Genomic DNA, 18,889 nt, shown 5'->3' with positions numbered 1-18,889 from the left:
TAATTATTTATTTTAGAATTTTTATTGACATTGGCAAGGTACATGCATTTGTTATTGTCGAATCCCTGTATGCCGAATTCATATTAAAATTATTTTTACAGCTGCACAAATGAAATACTAAAAATTTTTTTTTTAATTTACATTATTAACAATTTTTTTACAGCATAATATTTTTATTCATAGCATCTATTTTATTTCTATATCGTTTGCATAATAAAATGTTTCAAAAAAATTTTCAAAATAAAAATAGAGGGCTTAGAAATAGACAACTATACACAGTTGTTTAGTATTGTTTAAAATGTTGGAAAAAGTCATTAAAAATTGAATGCTGACATTTTTCTTTTTGTTATCATCCTGCAGCGATTATTTTTTCTGTCAAATATTCAAAAAAAAAAAAAACAAAATGAAAATAAATTTTCTTGAATAAAATTCTGATTTCCCTTTTTACAGTATATTCACACATGTGAGTATGTATATACATACTTTGATTTTTTCCCCATTATCAAAATAATATAAAAGAACATTTCCATTGGAAAATAATAATTGTGGTTAACCGTAAACATGAGGAAAAGCTTTTTAATAACAGAATAAAAAAAAAAGGAAGAAAATTATAACAATAAATACAATGAAGAGAGAAAATGTATATACAAAGTAAAACACGCAGGATATATGTGAAAAGGATGCTAAAAGGATTTTTTTTTATTTTCATTTTTGCTCACTCATTTTAACTCGTTTTTCTTTTCCTTTTTTTTTAAAGGGAAAAAGTATTGGTAAAAAAATATTTAAAACACAAAAGTAATAATTTTTCAAAAATATTATGCAGAGGTTCTTTCGATGGCTTTTCTTTATGTTATATTCCATTCATTATTATTATTTTGTATATATATAATATGAAAATTGGTACTTTGCATGTACACAAAATGTATTTGAATCGTAATAAAAAAAAAACAAGATTTAAGTAAAAAAAACCAACATACATGAACGTGGCAAAGAATTTACAAAAATGGTTACAAAAAAAAAATGTACAGCACGCTATCAACCATATTTTTTATGTGTACATTTTTATACATACATATGTACCAAAAAAAATAAGGGCTAAAAATTAGGTTTTGTTATTCTAAGGTAACGAAAAATTCAGAAAAATAAAGGGTTTAATGTATTTTTTCTGCTCTTGTATAAGGTTTATTCATTATGTGGTCTCTGTTAGTGAAATGCCCAATAACCAAAAAAAAAGGAAAGATAGCGAAACCCAAAAAAGGAGAAAAAACAAAAATTAAAAGGGAAATATGTTGTTACCATTTTGCCTGCATAGGTTATTGGTAAATTTGTATGTAATTGTCTACGTATTTGAACTTCAAACAGTCATAGAAATTGTCTTAGTACATAAACTTACGTTATGTACCATGGGCGAAAATTTTTAAAGAATTTATTTTCGTTTTACAGAAATTCAAAAATAAAAAACTAAAAATTTTTTAATTAACACAAGTTTTTTGACTATCAATTTCGAAATTTCGTACTCTTAACGGTAAATTTGTCACTTGAAAACTTCAAAAACGGAAAAATGTCGACTGAATTTTAAAATTTCATGTCAGAGTTTAATGAAAATTAATTTTCAGATTAAGTTGTAGTGTTAATTGCCAATATTTTTACAAAAATTTCGCATGATATTTTTTATACTTTTGTTTTGTGAACAATTTGGGGCACAATTTGCTTTTCATATAAAAATTTTATTTAATTGACTTAACAACATTATTGTGTACCATAGATAGATTGTCCCTGCTCCTTATAGAAGAATGATTCAAGTGCATATATTTTTATTGCATATTATATAAGAATCTAAAATACCTAAAAATAAAAAAAAATTTGTTATTGGTTGAAAATAGCGAAAAATACTTAAAGGTTAATGTTTTATTGCATTTTTAAATACAATATAGAGCATCACAAAGTGTCTCTATAATTTTAAAGCGAGTACCAACTTACATACATAGTTTCTTGAATTTTGCAAAAATTTAGAAAGGGTCTTCGAAAAACTAAGGTTCTATAACAATTCTAAGCAATCGTACAAAGCAAAAAAATTTAATTGAAAAATTTAAATTTCTTATTGAGAAAATTTCCGAATTTCATTCATGAAATTTAAAATATTTATGTTAATTGCAAATAAATAGCATAAGCGTATATGCAGCATCAGCAAGTGGCATTAGTGTGCAAAAAAATAACTGTAATAAACTTTAATACAGAGCTTTGTGATTTCAATGTGAGACTGAAATAGAAATGTAATCAAATTTGTAGCAGTTACAGAGTAATTCTTTGACTTATATGTATTAGACTTTTGTAACTAAAGCCTTGCAACAAACAGTCTAATCGTGCACATTACTGGCTTTTTAACTCACCTTCAAAAGCTAAGTGAATAAATTTTGTATATATTTTAGAGAAAAACGAGTTACGTGATACGAAATAATTCTTTTCACTCGAAAATTGTAATATACAAAGATATAATAGTTACTCACTTTCGAATAAATAGCGAGATATAAGATCAGACCCTAAATGAATTGAAAAAGGACTTCTTGACCCATTTATTAAACTACAACAGCCATCTGCTTTTCAAAAAGTGAAGACTTTCCACTAATTTTAAAATATTTTAATATTAAAAGTCAATGTAACAAATAAGGAAGACTACTAATACAAATAAACTAAGGTTTCAACTAAGGGTTCTTTTATGTCCACAACAATATAAGTAGAGTATTATAGATCAACTTATTCATTAAAAGGTCCGTAGCATTAACCTTTTTCTAAATAAATAAAAAAACAACAATTATTATACATTTTTCATATTGATACCTCAAAAGCAATAAGGTGTAAAATAGTATTTGAAACATCCTGTATACACAAATTTAAACATTATTACGTTATATACGTATATGTATATGGATATGTACAGAACTTAAAATATATATATGTATACTGAAAGAAAAATCATTTAAGAATTCATTTTTTAAGTAAAAATATGAAAGGATGCTGTTCATTTTATTTTTCCCTTTTTTTTTGTGTGCTCTACTTTATGAATAATAAACAAACAAATTGTTGGCTGATTTGCAAATGTTCTTTCTATACACCTATATACATACACATAAAAACAAAATCAGCTTATTCATATGACTATATATATAATGCATATATATATATTACATACATATGAACGTCTGTAATAGCATATAAATATAAACCATTAGCACTAAAGTATTGAGAAGAAGTCCTTTTTAAAAAAAAATATTTCTAGGGCACACATTTAATAATAAATAAATTGGGTTGAATTATTATGGTACATTTTTTTTAAGCATAGAAAAAATAAAAATAGAAGAGAAACATTTCTCTATAGAATACAAACGTATCGATAAAAATCGTATTTCTTTAAAAAAAAATATAAGAAAGCTCTCACTTTAGGTTTTGTGGATGCCATTAGTTTATAGAAGTTTCATATTTCTATATGACTGTGTCTGTGTATTCGAAGGTTATGAATATTAACGTGTATCTTTAGCATATAAATAGGCTTTTAAAGGTATTATATTATGTATTTAAAGATATTTATATATTTATTTATTTATTTATATACTCAAGTTGGATTATTTATTTCTAATACCAGATTAAAATTTATGCATATTCATTCATATAATTGTGTTATACATATATGGCTCTCATACATTATATATACATACATATATATTAAAAATTTATATATGTTGAGTCTTTTATTTTTCATTTTACATTCAAAACGTAAAACTTATTGTTGCATTTATTTTTAAAATTATTTTACGATCATATCGAAAATTCACTATCTTTCCTCAATTCTCAATTGAATAATTTATTTATAAAAATTGTGTGAAATTTCAAAATTATAATTATTTTCTTTTAAATATTTTTAAATCAATTTTTTTTTTAATTTAATATAAAAAAATTAATGATAATTTTTTATTATAATTTAAAATTATTCAAATTTTATAATTTGAGTTCTTAATTTACATTAGTTTAAAGTTAAGATAAATAAAGGCGAGCCAAATCTATTTGACTAAATATTTGCACTTTTAAACGGAGTTCCTGTTATACTGTAAGATTCAATGGTACAAATTCAAATAAAGTCCTGATGGGGCTTCAAGGTTTTCTGCATTGAAAACCTTGAAGCCCCATCAGGAAGATGGTATAGACAAAATCTCGGAATCATATATGGTGACGTCACTCAAAAATAGTTACGTAGGAGAAATCCAACGAATATTTCACCCATTTTTATATCAAATTTCCAAAAACTTTGTCTACAGATATTCTGGTAATATTTTCCACGATTACTCTTAACCATTTTTCCAAATATTTTTTCCCTTTTTTGTACTACTTTACAATCAAATGGTAGTCCTTTTCCTTTGAAAAAGTGAAAATACAGTTTTTAAAAGGAAACTATTATTAAAATTACACAATTACCTACATATATAATATACTAAAGTAATAATTATGAAATTATTGCATACACATAGGATGAAGGAAAAAAAAAATTTAAAGAAGCGTGAACATATTGGAATTAAGATGCTAATTACCCGAAATAAAATAAATAATTATATTCTGTGATAGTGTGGCATTTACAGTTAGTTTTCTGCTTTTACAAAAATATGGAAATGCTTGCTTGCAGTTTGGAAAATCGAAAAAATTCTAACTATTCTAATATTTATATTTTAAGTATAAAGATTATGAATCATATGGTCTCCAAGGTGAAGAGTCTCTAGTCGATAGAATAATGTAGGTAAGGGAAGTCCGCAAATTAGATCCGTAACTTCGGGATAAGGATTGGCTCTGAAGATTAAGATAATCGGGCTTGAATGGGAAACAATAAAGTGGTGCATGTACTCGTTCTGGGTAAATAGAATTTATTATAAGTCAGTATATGATTTATATACTGACATGAAAAAAATTTTAAGTTCCATAAAAAATTTAAATTATGTTTAAGTGTGAATATTACAGATATTCTGGTAATATTTTCCACGATTACTCTTAACCATTTTTCCAAATATTTTTTCCCTCTTTTGTACTACTTTACAATCAAATGGTAGTCCTTTTCCTTTGAAAAAGTGAAAATACAGTTTTTAAAAGGAAACTATTATTAAAATTACACAATTACCTACATATATAATATACTAAAGTAATAATTATGAAATTATTGCATACACATAGGATGAAGGAAAAAAAAAATTTAAAGAAGCGTGAACATATTGGAATTAAGATGCTAATTACCCGAAATAAAATAAATAATTATATTCTGTGATAGTGTGGCATTTACAGTTAGTTTTCTGCTTTTACAAAAATATGGAAATGCTTGCTTGCAGTTTGGAAAATCGAAAAAATTCTAACTATTCTAATATTTATATTTTAAGTATAAAGATTATGAATCATATGGTCTCCAAGGTGAAGAGTCTCTAGTCGATAGAATAATGTAGGTAAGGGAAGTCCGCAAATTAGATCCGTAACTTCGGGATAAGGATTGGCTCTGAAGATTAAGATAATCGGGCTTGAATGGGAAACAATAAAGTGGTGCATGTACTCGTTCTGGGTAAATAGAATTTATTATAAGTCAGTATATGATTTATATACTGACATGAAAAAAATTTTAAGTTCCATAAAAAATTTAAATTATGTTTAAGTGTAAATATTAAAATTTTTAAAAATCTTTTAAGGGTTTATTGATTGAATTTCAAGTAGATATATATTGGTACTCGAATTGGCTTATTCAATTTCAATATAATACAATAAATTCCATTTAAAATCAATCATTTTTAATTGTGTAGGCGGGTTACGTATGAATAATATTGGCACGAAAAAAGAAATTTACATGCGAATAAAAAAAATTCTGCAATTCTATAAAATGCAAAAAAAAAATTTAAATTTTAATCAAGATTTTTTTTTGTAATATTGGCGCTCAAAAAATACTTCAAAATCGATTTCAAATGCAATTTGTAAACAAAAATTTCAATTAAAATTATGACATAAATTTTTTTTATCTAGATGTGCTTATTTGAACATCACGAAATTGAATTTCATTGTTATATCATGCTTCATTATATAATTGAAAATTAGGAAACACCAACAATTAAAATAAAATTTGCAATTATCCAATACAAATACAATATATATATATATATATGTATTTATAAAAAATATAAGTAGGATATTTGATTTCCTTGGGAAACTCTTGTTAAATGTGCAAAAAAATTTTAGCCTAAATTTTATTTTTTCAATAAAATGCCATCGAAATAAACATAACAAATAAAAAGGAAATACCATCAATGTCACATCAAAATATCCTTCAATATAACATTAAGGCTAATTTCAATCAACTGTACATAAACGCATATACTTGTACTCGTCCATAAAAATAAATTTAAATGTAGGCATATTTATGTGTCGTGCTTATAGTTTAATCTATTTTTAAATAAAAATGACTGAATGAACAAGTCAAAAAAAAATTTTTGTTTTAAATAAAATTTCCCCGAAGAGTTATTACCAATGAATAAACCTTAGAGAGCTAAAAAAAAATAAACGGATATTTATTCAACCATTAAACTCAATAATAGCAGCAACAAAATTGGCTACATCGACAACAATAGTATATTGAGCCTATAAAATGCAAGCCATTTTTTAAAATAAAAATAAAATATTAAATTTTCTCTGGCTAAATACCTGTATTATCAATCAAAAATAAAAAACACGCTCCCAAAAGGATATACAAAGAAAGACAAAAAAAAAAATAAAAAATGGTTTCGTCTAAAAGGATTCGTCAATCAATGAGAGAAAAATAAAACAAAAATTAATTGAAAATTTCTCTTGTACATTAGGTGTCTTAAAAGATGCGACAAAAGCCTTTAATCTATAGTCTGGTGTTGACATAAACAAGCAAAATCTCAACTCTTAAAATGTTTTACCTAATAACAGCTATCAATTTAAATTCTGATCTATTTTTAAAACAGTTTTTTTTATCTTAAATTTCAATATTGCGTCTACGCTTAAAGAAATGTGCGGCTAAAACTATAAGGTTTAAAATAAAATTTCAATTTATGAAGAAAATACAGTATTTGACTTGGATAAATTGGATTTTATTAGATAGTGATTTTTATATCGCTTACAGAGATTCTCACTTATTCTAGCATAAAAATAGTTTTTCTGAAGTTTTTAAAAAAATGTTTCGGTCATTTGTGCGAAATAGTAATAAATTGGGGAGCGAAATGTATAAAGTCAATTATGGTTATAGAGTGTTAAAAGAAAAACTTCTTATACAGAGGTGAAAACTGTAAGAAATCTCAAGGAACCCAGAAAATAATTTATTTAATAAAACTCCCATAAATAATTTGCTTCTGCTCTTATTGGGCAAAGCTAACATATAACATATTTGTTTTTATTTTACTATTTCTCTAATTGCATATATTTAGGATGAGGCAAAAAAAAATTGAAAGAGGCATTAAAAAAATGCTTGAATTCAATGGTTAATTGCATAAGTTAGGAAAAATAATTATTATATTTTAAAATCGAGTAATATGTTAATGAATCTTCCAATTTTATTTTTACCCAATCCTAAATGTATGCAATCTTTGAAATATTTAAGTATATGAATGAAATTAACCTAATATGCCTCAATTAAACTATAAAATGTTAATAGCTAGATTGTATTTTTACTTGTTGAGGAGAAAAGTGGTATTTTACAAACCTATTTGCTTTGACTGAACTTTATTAAAATTTTGCAATTAAATTTGTTTTTCATAATTAAAAAATACAATTTAATTTATTGCGCAAAATAAAGATAAAAATTAAGTATGCAAATTTTATTGTCCATCTGCACAAATCATAAAATTATTACTAAAACTTTTAATTGCAAGCAACCGCTTTAACGACTTGTTTCCGAAAATTTAATATTCGTACTGTCCTACGTTAATTGCACATGTATCTATACTTTTCAATTATATTTTTACATTAATAAATTAATTGATTTGAATTCAAAGAATTCCGTACAACATTCTTAAAAATTTTTATTTTAAGAGTCTTGGATTTAAATATTTAATTTTCTTTATATATTTGTATATAAACATAAAAATTATATACTGACAAAATGTTTATTTCAGGTTTAACTCAAATACCATTATTATTTTTATCAAATTACCATTATACCATTATATCATTATAGATACCATAATATTATTATGTCACAATATATTTTAATTTATCTGTTCGTATAATAACATCTTATTAAAATTATTTAAATTGTAATTTCGATTCGTACTCGAATTGAAGATAAAATATAATATTATAATGCTTGACTTCATGTTCTTTTCATAGAAATTAAATAAATACACAGATATGTACATATTATACATAATTATGTATATACATATAAAATATTTGTATATAACTTATATAATGCTACTTAATTTTATTGAAATATCTCTTTTGATTCTCATTTAATGACATATTTTACGATTAAGTTCAATTTTTAAATTGAAAATGTCAATTACATTCATAAATTTTCTGAAAATTAAATATATATTTAATACAATGAACACGATATTATTAAAATAAATATAGATATATATATATGATATATATAACTTCATGTTATGTATGTTTAAATATATGTTATATCTATATATATTATTTTAAACAAGTCAATTTGTGTTATAATAGTAGCATGTATATGTGAATTTTATAACGTCAATTACATTTCAATATTGAATTTAAGATAATCAATTGAAATAAATTTCGGAAACAAGAATCAATTATATCGTGCCTACCAATTACATAATATGTCTAATAGTACATAATAAGAAAATTAGCAAAGTACGGTCAAACCAATGGTTTGTAAAGTAGCACTTTTCTCTTGAACAAGTGCAAATAATTATCCAAAAAATTAATCTTCTTGCTAGAGCAATTACATTCATTTGTTGTGTATTAAAATGAACAAAATTTTTGCATACTTTTTGGGGTAATCAAAAAGTAAAAAATTTAAAAAGGCATTAACTTTGTAATTCAATTTGAAGGTTAAGTAAGCGAGTTAATATAAATAATTATATCTTTTACCATTAGCATTTTGGTTTTATAGAAACGTGGAGAAGCTTGCAAACTTTCGAGTATAAGGCGCCGAATGTTATTCTTTTCTTCTAACGAATTAATTTCTGTATTTCGAATTAGTTTCTAAAAACAGCTGAAGTTTTATATTTGTACTGGAGTTTGGAAGAAAAATGATATTAAAAATTCGAAAAAAAAAACAACTGTGTTATGCAGAAATTAAAAAGCGTTTGTGGTTTCAATACAATAAATAGCCAAAAAAAATCGCATTTTTAGGTCTTTGAGGGACTATAACTGTTAAGAAGGAAATAAGTAGAATATTTCTTCTACAGCAGAAATATGTAAGCTTCTATTGATGATCTGTTTGTGTATAAACTTTCAGCTTTTTATCCTATAGTGTGTAGAAGATTTGTAAAGAGACATGCGGACAGACAAACTGACGGACAGACAGGCAGAGTGAAACTAATAAGCAGTTTTTTTTTACATGTTTTGTTGTAAAATGCTAAAAAGAGATTTTTTGTAGCCATCTTAGATTTTGTATACAACATAATATTATAAGGACCTAAACGCCATCAAATTATTCAAATAATTTACAATTGGAAATAAAAGCTGTTATTTTCCCTACTTCTTAGTTCAAGTCAACATTAGTAGTATTACGAAAGCAATGGTGAACTGAAATAGTATAGCATACAATGTGTTGTGCTTATTGCAAATTTTCCTTAGAATTTCCTTGAATTTAATTAACCAACATTTACTTTCTAAAACAATGTTAATATCACCTAATCCTATAATATATTATTGCTGTTGTCTTTGCCTAAAAAATATTTTCCAAATAAATAAGTATATAAAATATCAAATCTAAAAATATATTTAATTGAACTATCCATTTTTTCAAATAAACTCCAAATTCATTTTATCAATTTTAATTAATATATAAAATGAAAAATATTATATTGACCGACCTACATTTGAGAAAAATTATAACTAATTAAAAATTATTGTATTTTCATAATATAAATTCATTTTTAAATTAACTCTTATTTTCATTGAAACTCTAATTCAACATGTTCATTTTTCCCAGTTTTCTTTAATATTATTTTCTACATAATATGTAATTATATATAACCAGTATGAACCTGTGTATAATTAATCTGTATACCAGAAAAAGAAAATAAATTCACCTACGAATGAGTACATTAACAATTATTAAGTGCTGGTATAATACAACAATATGCTACAAGATTATCCTGAATCCTGATACCTTTATTTAGGGTTTGCAATTTATTTCATTTTCAAAATGAAATTTATATTATGTATAGGTACGTTACATGTACATGTAAGTACTTCCATAATAATGTGAAAATATTCTCATTGCAATTGTACAAAATTTATTAACCGTGATTTTTAACTTTTTGAGTTAAATCACATACACTTTATAAAAATTCTTTTAATTTCAACAAAAATTTAATTTCGTATGAAATTTTTGAGTAAACTGTTCTCGCCACCAATTTGTGTTGCACTCTAATATAAGATTTTAGTTCTGTGTATAAAACGTTTTTCCCATAATCCTGAAGCTTTGAAAATATTGTAGTCTACGTGAAAATTTATTATAGGTACTTGTGTATTTTTAAATATCCTCATGTAGTATCTACTACAGATAATCAGAACGTTTTATGTGCTTCTTCGCAATTCCTATTTACACATGGTAACGTATATATTAAGGATATTCAGACACCGGAAATTCTAAACAATTTTCAAGGGAAACAAAAATACTTTTAAAGCAGTAAAAATATTTCACTCTATATTACAGTGAAACGAGTCACCTTTCGAATCATTTATCATTGAATTTCGTTTTCAATTCAATTTTTCATTACATGTTTTGTTTTTGTTTTTAACAAAAAAATCAAATGAATTCAAAATTTTTATCTCATTGATAGTGTTCGGTTTTTATCCTTTTCCGATACTTACACTGAAAATATCTTTTCATTATTGTTGTTGGGCCAATTGAATGATTTTTGACAGCTGAATCCATAGGATCAAATGAATATTTTTGTTCATATTTTTTTATTTTACATGTATATGAATAATATTTACATGGAGTGTTTGTAAAATGTTGCTTATAAGATTGAAGATAAGCCTTGTCACTCTTATATTTTTGTTGACTTGTACTTACATACATACATTCATTTCATTGTGATATGAAATGTCGTTTGTATTCATTCCGTTAAGCTAATTCGCTATCAATTTGACTGCATTTTTCAAGTGTCGTTTTATGTATCATCTTGTATTGCAATATACGCGCTATTTCAAAAAACGCTTTAAACTTAAAGAAATTAAAAATTTTATTTTTCATTAATTTTTGACAATTGTGTCTGATATTAGTTAAGACTCAGAAAATGTGCCAATGCTTTTTCATAAACGAATATCTTAGATTCAATGCGAGAGCGATTGAGAAAATGTCGAAATATTTTAGTTACTGTTATCATGGTAGCAATATAAATTTTCTCAGTATTGTGAGATACTTATGCTCATTACTTACAATTTCTGTGTTAATTGACACGGTAGAAACATTTTAGAACTTGACAGCGCATTATTTTATACCACACTTATTTTTATCTTTTAATATTACCGTACATTCTCAACATAACCACACATAGTTATAAGAGTAAATCAAAAATGTTGTTAATTTTCGGTCGTAAACATTGTAAATTTCAAGAAGGAAATAGAAAATAAGTAGTGGTGAGTGAAAATTAAAGGGAGGAAATGGAATTGCTTTCATATAAAACACAAAAAATTTATAATTGTTTCATTTTTTTCATAAAAAAAAATCAAAGGCAATGAAATTAACTAGAATTTTATATACCGAGTATATAATATGCAAGTACATAATATATAAAGAAAAAAAATATCTACATATGTATACTGTCGTCACATTAAGAACATAAATGCAACAAGAACATTATCCTTTTGTATCTTCTATTATTTTTAAGGGGATCTAAGAATAGAGAACAAAAAGTTATTTTGCAGTTCACAACAGCAGCACCATGTTTAAATGAAATTTAAATGGACATTATAAGATTTAAAGCGAAGAAAAAAATACCATCAATATCAAAGTACTGTGCTGCACATGCAACGAATGAAATACGTGAGTGTAATCGTGTATTTGTAAATGAAAACGTACGGCTATTCATACTCAATGTAAGTTATAACATAATTTTTGTAATATCTACATTATTATGTCGGTACTTATATGCTAATATTTTATAATGATGGCATTTATAAAAAATGAACTTTTATGTTAAAAATTATTTTCAGAAAAAGTGTTTATTTTTACTATAAAATTACGGACACGTATGGAAAATTAACTGCAGTGAAAATTTATAAGCGTATATCTGTATGTAGATAATATTCATGCAAGGATTAAGGAAACTAGATAGAAACTAAATAGAAAGAACAACAACAACCTGTTACCAATTCTTTTAAAACACGTTGCACTTTTTCAAGTCCTTATTCATTTATGATTTTTTGTTTTACTTTTAAGAAGAATAGAATATTATTGAAATTAGTAATGAAGAAATTTAACACTATTTTACAGAATATTTTATAGGAGTAAAGACAATTTTTTGTGAAAAAATGTTTCCGACATTTTCAATAAGAATGTCAACGGGATTTAAGGAAGCTGCAAATAACTTATATACATCATACTTTCGTCGTCACATGTTAATTATTTAATGGATTCAGTTTTAAATTTTTAATTCAAAAGCTATTAATATTGCAGTTTAAATAATTTACACTACAGAATAAAAGAACAGTACAAATGCTGAATTACGATTTACGATTGAGTTGCTATAGTTAGAACAAAATTTGCGCAGCGTCATAAATTAAAGACCGAAAATTTTAAATATCAAATTTGTTATATTACATATTTGCGATTAGTAATTCTGTTCCAGTACATTTGAATGTTTCACTAAAATTAATTATTTTATTTCCCAAATATTTGTTCAAATCTATTTTTAATTTCGTGAACGACAAATTTGGTTTATTTCCACTTATTATGTACTATACGTTACTATATTATTTATTTTCTTTCTACCAAGTCATTTAAAACTATTTTTATATTCTTTGTAATTATCATCAATAATACCCCCACCATTCATGACGAATATAAAAACAAACAACAATTTATTTTTATTTTGCCATTTCATTATAGAAATTGATTTGAATTACTTGTATAATGAAGGTGATATAACATGAATACATTTACTTACCATCAATGTGGTAATGGTATGTACCACATAAAATGACTTGCAAATTTTTATGGGGTTTTTTACTTTATTATTTGATAAAATAAAACAGAACAAATAAAAATGTTTCATTCGAACACGACTGGTACATTATACCCTACACATTGATAACCTGTTTACAAAATAATTTGACCCAAGTTTGACAAATTTTCGAAAATATTATCTCTATTAAAATTTGTAATATGCAGAATTAGCTTTGATAATTTTATGGAAATCACCAAGGACGTAGTGAGTCAGCTGAATAAGATTCAGGACTTTTTTAAAAAAACTTTATAGAGTTATATTATTAAAATTATTCTTTAAAGATTTATGGTAGCTACTCGCACGAGTAAATTTATTCCATTAAATTCATCCCATTTAATTCTGAATTTTATAAGGTATACAAAAACATATACCATTGGATCGAAAATGGGTAAAACATTTGTTCCGGATGCGGTGCCAAATCTCAATGGTTTCCGAGTTCCAGGGATTTCAACGAATTTTCACGAAATTTTTACTTATCCAAGTTTTTATGATTATAAATTCCGTTCTGAAAAAGATGAGGACTTTGAACAAAGAGTTTTTGAAAGGCATAGTAAAGGGCTTAAAATAAACCCGCTTGATTCTGTATTTTATGTACCAGCAGAATACAAAGCATTCGAACTTTAGGGAAAATCAAATTTTTCCCTTGTTTTATTTTTTAAGTTTTTCTTAACTAGATAATTTCGTGAGAAATTTTTTTGAGAGTTTTTCCCAGCTGCTTAAGCTTCAATTTAAGTCCTCAAACATTAAAAAAAAATTTTATGGTACAGAAAACATAGCACAAAAACCGTTTCTATGTCTAGATTTTAAAGGCCCCATTTTTCCCTGTTTTTGATTTTTATTGATTTTAAGTGCTGTAATTATCAACTATCATTAACTTTTGATGACGACAGCCAATCGAAAAAACAGTTCATATTTTTATGAGCCGTTATTTTGCTAGAAAGAAATACGTTAACAATAAAATTGAAACGAAATTTTACACAAACTTTTAATTTGAAAAACAAAAATTGATTTTAAAAAATTTGAAATTTTTGAAACGAAAAACTAGAGTTTTGTATTAGGAAAAACAAAAAAAAAATCTAGTGATCAAAAATTTTTTTCGAAACTTTTCTTGGTAAAAAAAATTTATAGGTTTTTTATTTTTGCCAATTTTTATAAGAAATGGTACCTATATGGTTTGAAATTTTTAAATGCATTTTTCTCACATTGTGTGCAATTTAAAAATTTGAAAAAAATATTTTCGAAATCTAGACACCATTTGGCATCTGAAGTTACTAAAATTATCCAGCCGGAGCGAATTTTTAAAGACATGCCATACAAATTTTGACATTTATTCTCATAGAAAAATTTTTTTCAATAGGAAAATTTAATTTTTTTGAACAAAATGGAGTTTGTAAATGATGCATTATTAATATTATGAAACTAATAAATAATTCATAAATAATTTAATGAAATTAATAAATTTTCAACATATTTCTAGAAAAACTAAAATTGGTATACGGTTGATGCAACTAAAGAAGTGTTCCAGTATAGCAATTAATTTGAAATATGCGATTGAATAGAAGTAGATTTGAAAGAAGAAAAACATAAACTCTTTCCGAATTAGGTGAATTTCATAGGAAAATTTGGTGTTTATTTTGAGAAGTTTGTAAATTTTTGGATAAAAAATTCGTATTTTTCGAAATCTTTTGACAAAGTAATATTAAATTGAATTTGTTTATGAAAAGGATTATACACGGTTTGATTTTAATTGAATTTGTGGTTTTGGTGCTATATCTTGTGTACCATAAAATTTTTTTTAGTGTTTGAGGATTTAAATTACAGTTCAAGCAGCTGGGAAAAATTCTAAAAAAAAAATTTCTAGGTTTCAAAAAATTTCTTACGAAATTATCTAGTTAGAAAAAATTGAAAAAAAAATCATGTAAAAAACTTGATTTTCTCTAAAGTTCGAAGACTTGGCCAAGCATGTCTAGTTTAAGTTCTTTACTAGGTCCTTCAGAAATTGTTTGTTTGAAGTACCTATCTTTTTCAGAATGGAAAAAAATAATCACTGCGAGTTGCATAATAGCTACCCAAACGAATTGATTTTGTTACAATAGCAGCCATTCTTGGCAAGAAATAAAAAATTTCAAAAAGTTCGATAATTATATTGCTTTGGTTTTTGAGCTATCATTAAAGTGTCATTAAAGTGTAGGGTATTACAATTGTACATTGATGTATATTGATTTCATGAGGCACGTGATTTTAGATGTAAACGAGGGTCTAGGTAGATCAATTTAGATATTTTGCTATGACAATGTTTTTATTCTTAAGTTTTGTAATTTTCTCCATTTTTGTTTTCGAGAACTTAGTAAAATTCAAATTGAATCAAAAAATTTGTACATTTTCGTATTTAGTTTAGCAGCCAGTTGTTCCAAAAATATTTGAAAGCTCAAATTTTTAATGTTATAAATATATGAATGTTACATGAATGTTACCAGATTTTTTAAAATAAAAACAATTTGAGAGTTAGAATAAAAAAAGGGCTGCATAAAGAAATGTGAAGAAATTTGATTTTTCACTGTTCATTCACTGTTTTAAACAAATTATAAACAATTTTTCAACTTTTCGCTGTACATGATAAGAGTAAATGGAAAGAAATTGGAAATGAAAACTAATTCAATGCCCAAAATAATGTGTCAATTATTGTGCAATACATAATGAATTATTGTAAAATTCTGCGCCTATACAGTACAATATTTAAATTTAAGTAATTCAACAACATAAGCTCTTCGAAATTTAAAATCCTTGATATACTAACTTACATTGTATTGCATAAATTAATTAAATCATACCGGCCACGTTAACCAACAACCGACCATTGTATTAATTATTTGTACAGGATAAGAGCAAGTTGATTATTTTTGGAACGAGGCAAAATTTGATTTTATTTTTAGACTTCTTATACCTTGCCTTTTTAGTCTTTGTTTTTTTGAATCTTATGCCCACGCATACAAATTATTCGTTTATCGTTCAAGGATACTTTTTTCTTTATTTTATTAAATTTTTATCTTATTTTTTTTATTTTTCTAAATCAGTGATTATTATTATTATTATGATTGTTTTTATTATTATAATAGTTCCCTTTTGTATGCTTACAATTACATTTTTAATGTTCTGTAGATAGCTAACTATATATGAATATAAAATAAGAAAATATCCTTTCGAGAATATTGTTGTTCTTTTTCCTTATTCTTCTTCTTTTTATTATATTATTGTTATTATTATTTAAATGCATTTAAATAGGTCGGTTAGCACAAAAGGTAAAAATCAAATTTTAAAAGCATAGTATAATAATAATAGGATTAAGTCTATAGTTGATGTGTTTAATAAGCTGTATAAATTTACTTAATGAAGCTCTATGAATGTTAATCTCATATAATATTATTATTTATATATGTACCTGCATACTATAGAGAATAATAGTCAATTAATTTAAATGGATAATGTGTATATGGTAAATAAAAAAAAATAATAGAAATCGCTTTAAGTTTTTTAAAATTACCTTTTTTATTTCGTAAAATTTAAAAGAATTATATGGAATCCAACTTAATTTTTGAATGGATATAAAAAATTTAAAATGATATTTTGTTAATAAGACAACACAATATTAAAGAATTCGAAATACGTTCATAATATTTTGTCGGGACGACGTGAGAAGATTAATTTCACGAAATTTAAATAATTCTGTAATTAGGTGCTCTTATTGTCTATTTTAAATCTGTATATATAAAAACTACAAGTTTATGCATGTAAAGGCATCTTATACAAGATATAAATTGTAATGATTCTAATATTTTTGGTACTGTTTGTGTATACGACAAAATCTAATATTTAATGTGAGTCTGGCGCGAGTTATATATATAAAGACTATTTTGACATCAGTCTTAATTGCCAAATAATATAGCAATTATTCCATTTTCGTTAGATTTAATACATTTTTTCAAGTAATTTTTAGAATTAATTTTTAGAACCTCACATTTTTTAGAAGCAAGGCTGCAACAATTAATTTTTTGCAGGGAATTTCAACAGGGATCAGCTGATTCTTATGCTGTTTATAATTTTTGTGGCAAATTGTTAAATTTTTATGTTATCTCTGAGGTTTATTAGATAATTTCAATCTCATACGTAGATATTTATTATACTTTGTTGCATAAAATTTTATTGTAAGATCTCAGCTAAAAACTATGTAAGCATGTTGATTTCTTTAATTAAAATTAAATCATTTTGGGATTTTACATTTTAAATATTTAGGCTTTGTGTAACAAGTTACAAATTATAAAAAATTATTGTAAAAATTACACGAAACACACCGTAATTACGGTATTACAATTGAATTTAATTAAAATTTAATCATAAATAGTAAAATTTATTCAAAATTTTCTAAACAATTCATTTTCATAAATTTTAAAATTTTACTGACAAAGATGAGGTGTTGTTGCTCTTCTTTTCGCCTATTTATTTTATGAAAGTAAACATTTAAATGTCTTCAAATTTTTTTTGAAACATGGAAATAAAAAAATAATTTCTTTTTAACATAAAAAATTTCACATTTATAGAGCACTAATTTCAACAATTTATTGTCTTTTATTATTATTTTTCCGTTTAAACAATTCATACTATATTTTATGCAAAATGGAAGCTGAAGTGAAAATTTTGCAAGATATAGTTTCCTTCAAATTTACGGGTGGTTAAACATTGTGACAATCAAAACTAGTTGCACTAAAAAAAATTTCTCATTCTGTTTTCACTTTTTTATTTTGTCATTTCATTATCCTAAAGTTATATGGATACTTAAAAAATGATGTTTACGGATTTTATTTTATTTCCGTCAAGATGGAAAACTATCATCGCATCAAAATCAGAACAGATTTTTTTCTTCTTTTTTTTTTTACCTTATATAAAAATAAAAATATACGTTTGCTAATATAATATGAATGCGATATGAAAAATTTACAGGAAAGAAGGCAAAATAAGGAAAAAACAGTATAAGAAAGAAGCAAAAAAAAATTTTTAAAACCAAACCTAGACCAAAACAAAAACCTCATATACGAGTATGTTAGAAAAGAAAACAAAAAACCAATTAAAACTTAATGACAAACACACTTCCATTTGAGGTCGAGGCTCTAAATTACGGTTTCTAGTGTAAATAATTTTCATATATATTAAAGGTAGGTATGCATATTATGTTTGTATATAATGTATGATAGCATATTCAACTACTAATCGTTATATTTTTCCTGTGTAATATGATACAAAATAGTTATCTTTTATTTTTAGTCCTCACAGTATGTTGACAATTTAACAAAAATAATAATAATAGAAAAGAATGTTTGTTGCTTTCAGCGCAATCTTTATAAATTGATTTATACATTTATTGCATGCATATACTTATATGGTATGTGAGTATGTAAATTGTAATTTAATATCAGTTATTG

Source organism: Condylostylus longicornis, unplaced genomic scaffold (assembly GCF_029603195.1).
Source record: "Condylostylus longicornis isolate FDR11 unplaced genomic scaffold, ASM2960319v2 ptg000048l, whole genome shotgun sequence".
Lineage (NCBI taxonomy): Eukaryota > Metazoa > Arthropoda > Insecta > Diptera > Dolichopodidae > Condylostylus > Condylostylus longicornis.
Note: the sequence above shows the minus strand (reverse complement) of the source record.